General features: G+C 52.7%; 1 pseudogene; it reads right to left on the bottom strand.

Annotated features, from left to right (window-relative positions):
• Nucleotides 1–87: 87 nt before the first annotated feature.
• On the bottom strand, nt 88–766 carry LOC147660822 (18S ribosomal RNA; annotated as a pseudogene; the record flags this gene model as incomplete).
• Nucleotides 767–7,500: the final 6,734 nt, after the last annotated feature.

Consider the following 7,500-nt stretch of genomic DNA (forward strand, 5'->3'; position numbering starts at 1 on the left):
TGTGCCTATGGTGTTTGGTCTCAGGAGGCGGCCGAGGGCTTCGGGCTGGCGCCGTCGGTCGCTCGGGCCGCTCCGCCGTTAATGATCCTTCCGCAGGTTCACCTACGGAAACCTTGTTACGACTTTTACTTCCTCTAGATAGTCAAGTTTGATCGTCTTCTCGGCGCTCCGCCAGGGCCGTTGCCGACCCCGGCGGGGCCGATCCGAGGACCTCACTAAACCATCCAATCGGTAGTAGCGACGGGCGGTGTGTACAAAGGGCAGGGACTTAATCAACGCGAGCTTATGACCCGCACTTACTGGGAATTCCTCGTTCATGGGAAATAATTGCAATCCCCAATCCCTATCACGAACGGGGTTCAGCGGGTTACCCGCACCTGTCGGCGAAGGGTAGACACACGCTGATCCGTTCAGTGTAGCACGCGTGCAGCCCCGGACATCTAAGGGCATCACAGACCTGTTATTGCTCGATCTCGTGTGGCTGAACGCCACTTGTCCCTCTAAGAAGTTGGACGCCGACCGCTGGGGGTCGCGTAACTAGTTAGCATGGAGGAGTCTCGTTCGTTATCGGAATTAACCAGACAAATCGCTCCACCAACTAAGAACGGCCATGCACCACCACCCACAGAATCGAGAAAGAGCTATCAATCTGTCAATCCTTTCCGTGTCCGGGCCGGGTGAGGTTTCCCGTGTTGAGTCAAATTAAGCCGCAGGCTCCACTCCTGGTGGTGCCTGTAGGAAGGTACATCCTGACTATGGTTGCCCCCAACTTTTTGCCCTGTGTTTTAGCTGGTTTTGGACATAGTCGACCTGGGACCCTGCCAATCAGGACCCCAGGCCTACTGCTCTCTCTTTAAAATGGATTCCATGTACCCTAGGTACATTTCCAATTGGTACTGGGCCACCTTATGAGACCCTGTAACTCAGGGCATAGGTGTACCCAGGGCCGCCAGGGGCTGAAGCATGTATTATGCCACCCCTGGCTGGCCTCCTAAATTTGACACAACTGGCTGCATGACAGCTGGGGCGAAGTCGTGTAATCACCCTTTGCTTTAGATATAGTAGCTCTATATCTAACCATACAATGGACACCCGAGTTCCTATCAGTCACTCCTATGGCAGGCCTTGACAATCCTGAAGGCAGAGTGCATGGGCTCGTGTGAACTGTGCTCTGGCCCGAGCCGAGCCCGGTTGCAGCTTGCGGAATCAAGACCCAATGGCTGTTCCATGATAACGCGTACCATATCGGTAACTTCGGTGTCGCGTTATCAAGACATGTCGAGTAAGGTGTCATACGAATCGGGATGCTGTCCTCTCACCAACTCTGGCGACGAGGTTAGCATTCCGCCCTTCTAGAGGGACACGACATGTACGTAACTGTGAACCCCGGTTAAAGTTAACGAAGGCCTCAGTTCCACAAAATGGATGCTGCCACCACAGACACAAGTCTGACCTCCTGCTGCTGGGAGTCCTTCCAGCGAGGAGCACTTGGACAAAGGGTTTCCTGTCGAGGGCGGTGTTCGCACCGTCCCAGACAGGGTTTGTGTATTCTGGGTAGGTAGGGCTTTTGCGAGAAGGTGACTGCGGAGTGGCACCCCGGTGCTCACTACGCATCTGCCGGTTAGAACCAGTTCCAGGGGCGACAGCCCTGGCCTGGGGAAAGTCCGGCAGGGGAGAGGGGTGTAACTACCCCCCTTCCTGGTCCCACCCTTAGGGCAGGACCTAGTCATGTTCCCACCCCTTTCTTTAGGATAAAGGCCGGAGCGGGGACCCTTCCAAATTAGATCATCTTTGAATCGAGAATACTTTCTACGAAAGGACTTCAAGACTCTTCTTAAGATTTCTCCCTTGTGACTAAGGAGTAGTCACCCTGCATCAGCGGGCACCATCTAAGAACTCTGCGGTTTGCTGTAAGTCCTTCCTCAAGGAATCCGACGGCCCAGCTCGACGAGAACCGGCTTCCCTGGCACCTCTGACCTCTACCCACGTCATCAGCTCAGCTGTGATCTGTGGGTGCGACGAGACCTCGAGGGACCGGCCATCATCAGAACCTGCACGCTCTTAAAAACCAGCACGACCATCGAGATAACTCTCTGGTGAGTGCTCTGGGGTCCGAGAAGCCCCGACCCTGAGCCGCTCTAGCACCGAAGTGCAGCCTCCCAGTATCTCCACGATCTGCGTGGGGCCCTTCTGCTCGCTGCTCAGCACGTTGTCTGGTCACTAGCCGCTGGCTTGTGCCCTTCTGTGACGACGACCAAGAATCAACACTGCCGGTCTGGTTGCTCCAGACTGGCCCTTGCTTCCATCTTTTGAGAAGCACCCCGGACCCTCCTGGTCCACTCAAGACGCCGACAGCGACATCCGTCGTGGGACAGCTCGCACCTCCACCGTGGTCGCCGACAACGCCTCCTGGTCCGTGAGACTGCAGAGCCTAGCGTCGCCCACTCACCTGGTCGAGGTGACGGCCAACTGGTGCCTTCCTGGTACCCTCTGACTACTGGCTAGTAGTACGAACTTGGTCCCCTCTGCTTTCAGGTTTCATCGATCTCCGATCCAGGCTTGGATCTCTACGAACTATTCATCACTGGTCGCCGGCCAGCAACTCCTTTTCTTCCGGCTCCTGGCTCGTCAGCGAAGACCCCGACGCCTGTAAGACTTGTGCAGCCGCAGCCCTCGTGGCTAGGTAACTCGGCATTTCGGTGCCTGCATAGCCTCCTTACTCTAGGGTCCCGAGTCCCTCGCTCCCGACTTGCCTTAACCTTTCCGTGTCCTCGGACACTTGTCTTTAAACTGTGCACTTGAAGTATTTGCTAAAGAGATTTGGTTTGTGCTTAGTACCCTGTCCTCATAAAGAGTACAGGGCTGTTGTGATTCTTAATAAATATACTGTTTATTTTCATAACACTTGTGTGGTGTCCTTTCACGGGGTGTTCAAGGGGTACATGTGTGGTAAACAGCTGGCTTAACGCGCCCTCTCGAGTCTTTAGCCTTAGACTGCTCGTATCCACGCTACTAGGATAGCTGGTCTATAGGTTGACTTACAACCAAACACCATTAGGGTCGTTGGAACGATACATAGCGGTCGCTAGAATAGCGAACGTTGCATATCGGGCCAACTTCTCACATTGGTGAGCAGCGGTTGGGATTTGAGCTTGCTGTTGTTTTACCACACGTATCCTAAGAATATCTTGTTGAAAGATCGCACAAGTACTGTTAGTACATATAACTAAAGCTTAGAATACTCTGAGTTCTACTGAACCAGCTGTTGTAGCTCCTCAAGGCTTAGCACACCTTGGCTACAACTCTTAGCAAGGGTAAAGTAGGAAAACACGTAGTGTAGGTAGGTGCATCACTTACACCACACTAGAAACAGTATGTCGGACAAAGGAGGAAACTCTGGGTCTCCCCTTGTGTCAGTTGACCCTCCACAGGTCATCCCTTCAGGATATACTGTGCTGAGCTTCAAGGAGTTAAGACGATTGTGTCACTCCCGGAAGATTCAGCAGGGGTCTAACCCCACAACGTCCTTTCTGATTGGTCTCTTGGAGACTTATGATGCCAGGAGAGCTGAGAAACTTCGTAGCTCTCCTAATCCAGAAGGAGACATGCCTCCCCTCGAGGGAACCCGGGACGATCCTGACCTCATTCACCTCGCAACCGAGAACGAGGATGTGGAGGAGGATGAGGATGAGGATCTCTCAGGGGACGAGGCAGATAAGGGACAGGTAGAAGTCGGCAGACTAAGCAGGTCCAACTTAAGCAAACATGATAGCGGTACTGGGGGACCCCTGGGGCCACTATCAGGTCAGCTTAACATGGGGAATGGACGAGCCAGATCTCTATCAAGAGGCTCTGGCAGATCCCTTCATACCAACGGCTCTCACAACTCTTCTCAAAGAGGGATGACGTCCCCTCAGAGGAGAGTGTACGAAGCGAAGGAAAGGGCAGCTAATCTGCGGATCGAAAGGGAAGAACTTGCCCTGGCCAAGGAAAAGCTTGCTTTTGCTAGAGAGCAACAGTTAAGTGGGGCAGTCCCCACTGGTGGCAGCAACGTACCTAGTAATAGGGAAAAGAGTTTCGATACGAAACACCTTGGGAAGATAGTGCCCCCCTTTAAACAAGGGGACGACATCCACAAATGGATTACTGCTTTGGAGAGGGCCTGCACTGTGCAAGGCGTTCCCCAGAGTCAGTGGGCAGCTATCTTGTGGCTCTCCTTTGAAGGTAAAGGAAGAGACAAGCTCCTCACCACAAGGGTAGAGGACGCTAACAATTACCAAGTCTTGAAGAATACACTCGTTGAAGGGTTCGGCCTAACCACTGAGCAGTACAGGGTGCTGTTCAGGGATACCCCGAAAACGCAGTCTCAAGATTGGTCTGATTTTGTCGATTGTGCCACTAAGGCTTTTGAAGGCTGGCTACTGGGTAGTAAGGTTACTGATTTTAAAGGATTGTATAATCTAATTATGAGGGAGCAAATCTTAAATAATTGTCAGAACCAGTTATTACATCAGCACCTGGTAGACTCTGATCTGACCTCTCCACAGGAATTGGGTAAGAGGGCAGACAAATGGGTCAGAACCAGGGTTAGGCCTAAAAACCAGGGTGGTGACCAGAAAAAGGAATCGACCAAGCCTCAAGAGAAGGGTGGGGATAAATCCACAGAGAAGACTTCCCAAGGGCCCCAAAACTCCAACAAGGGTGGTGGGTCCCAGAACACTCCTTCCGAACAGAAGAAACCTTATTGCCATACCTGTAAACAGGTGGGCCATTACAAAAGTGATGCCAAATGCCCTAAAAATAGCAATAAGGAAAACATACCCCCAAGTAATACTCCTAGACCTCCTGTTACCACTAGTGGTAATCCCCCAGGTGGTGGGAGTGCCCCCAAGAATGTGGTGGGCATTACTTTGGGAAATCAGGAGGACCATGGCTTAGCCAGGTTCCCTGACCACACTCTTGTCTGTGAGACTGGCATGGGGTTTGCCAACTTCACTACTGGGCCCCACATTTTGGGCAAATATAGACAAGAAGTTTTAGTGAATGGTCAGAAAGTTGAGGCATTCAGAGACACAGGGGCCAGCCTCACCATGGTGAGTGACCATCTGGTCCCCTCTGCTCAACTGACCCCTGGTTTTACTTATCAGGTGACGGACATTCATGGAATGAAGAGAAGGCATCCCATGGCAGTAGTCAAGCTCAGCTGGGGTAATGTCACAGGGCCCATGAGAGTGGCAGTGACAGATAACCTACCTGTAGATTGCTTACTGGGGAATGACCTGGAACTCTCAGCATGGGCTGAGGTGGAGCAAGAAGCTCATTCCAGAATGATAGGCCTATCCAGACAGGTTAGTGGGGCAGTAATAGCTACAGCCCCAGTCCAAGCATCATTCCTCCCTGAAAAGGTTGGAAGGGCAGTGGTAGCCACTGCCCAGGCTCAGACAGACTTTTCAGAACAGGATAGGAGGGCTGTGACAGTCACAGCCCAAACACAAACTGAGTGCCCTCCTGAAAAGGTTGGCAAGGTTGAAATGGTCTCAGCCTCTACTCAAACAGATAGTGAGGTTGTGAAGCCTGAAACAATGGATCACTCCACTCAAACAGAGAGCATTGAGGAGGAAGAAAAGTCTTCCCCCTCCCAGACACTAGGTGAGAGCCAGCCTCCTCAGGGAACTGTCTCTACCCCTGTTGAAGGAACTGCTCCAGAGGTAGTCAGGCCTAGCCTGGCAGAACCCCTGATGGCAGTGGACCCTTCCCAGGTGGTACCCAGTCTGGAGCAGGTAACCTGCACCTCTCTACCCTGTCTCAGTCAGCCCAGGGCTGAAGAGATCAGGGAGGCCAGTGGTGGACCCCAAAGGGCCCCCTGTCCAAAAGAACCCCTTAATCAGAAGATTAGGATCACTGAAGCTGGTAAACCTAGCCAAGTGAAAATAGAACAGACTCCTGAGGGATCCCCCTTAAAAGTAGTTAGGGACCTCCCACAGCTGGACACTGTTGGGCACAGCCAAACCTGGGGCCTAAAAACCCCAAACCTGACCTGTCCCTCCAGTAAGCCAAACAGAGGGACTCAGCCTCCAGCTTTAGGTAGCCAGAGGCTGACCCTGAGAGCTCAGTGCATCTCAGCTAAAGAAAGAAAGGCACACAGGATGAATGGTGATTGGAGGAAGTTGAGCCCAAAGGTAGAGGAGCCTCACTTCAGTACTCCATCCCAGCATCAGCCTTCTTCTTTCTCAAGACACACCAGAGACAGAGATTCCCTATGGTGGAGACCCTCAGATACCCTTAGGGTGAGGGGTTGCCTAGTGGACCATGACACAGGGGGAAACCAAGCCAGCGCTGGTCCTTCCTTATATGGCCACTTAGGTAATAGAGGCTTACCTGGACAAGGATAGCCTTATCTCCTTTCGTTTGGGGGGGGGTTGTGTAGGAAGGTACATCCTGACTATGGTTGCCCCCAACTTTTTGCCCTGTGTTTTAGCTGGTTTTGGACATAGTCGACCTGGGACCCTGCCAATCAGGACCCCAGGCCTACTGCTCTCTCTTTAAAATGGATTCCATGTACCCTAGGTACATTTCCAATTGGTACTGGGCCACCTTATGAGACCCTGTAACTCAGGGCATAGGTGTACCCAGGGCCGCCAGGGGCTGAAGCATGTATTATGCCACCCCTGGCTGGCCTCCTAAATTTGACACAACTGGCTGCATGACAGCTGGGGCGAAGTCGTGTAATCACCCTTTGCTTTAGATATAGTAGCTCTATATCTAACCATACAATGGACACCCGAGTTCCTATCAGTCACTCCTATGGCAGGCCTTGACAATCCTGAAGGCAGAGTGCATGGGCTCGTGTGAACTGTGCTCTGGCCCGAGCCGAGCCCGGTTGCAGCTTGCGGAATCAAGACCCAATGGCTGTTCCATGATAACGCGTACCATATCGGTAACTTCGGTGTCGCGTTATCAAGACATGTCGAGTAAGGTGTCATACGAATCGGGATGCTGTCCTCTCACCAACTCTGGCGACGAGGTTAGCATTCCGCCCTTCTAGAGGGACACGACATGTACGTAACTGTGAACCCCGGTTAAAGTTAACGAAGGCCTCAGTTCCACAAAATGGATGCTGCCACCACAGACACAAGTCTGACCTCCTGCTGCTGGGAGTCCTTCCAGCGAGGAGCACTTGGACAAAGGGTTTCCTGTCGAGGGCGGTGTTCGCACCGTCCCAGACAGGGTTTGTGTATTCTGGGTAGGTAGGGCTTTTGCGAGAAGGTGACTGCGGAGTGGCACCCCGGTGCTCACTACGCATCTGCCGGTTAGAACCAGTTCCAGGGGCGACAGCCCTGGCCTGGGGAAAGTCCGGCAGGGGAGAGGGGTGTAACTACCCCCCTTCCTGGTCCCACCCTTAGGGCAGGACCTAGTCATGTTCCCACCCCTTTCTTTAGGATAAAGGCCGGAGCGGGGACCCTTCCAAATTAGATCATCTTTGAATCGAGAATACTTTCT

Source organism: Lissotriton vulgaris, unplaced genomic scaffold (assembly GCF_964263255.1).
Source record: "Lissotriton vulgaris unplaced genomic scaffold, aLisVul1.2 SCAFFOLD_1197, whole genome shotgun sequence".
Taxonomy (NCBI): domain Eukaryota; kingdom Metazoa; phylum Chordata; class Amphibia; order Caudata; family Salamandridae; genus Lissotriton; species Lissotriton vulgaris.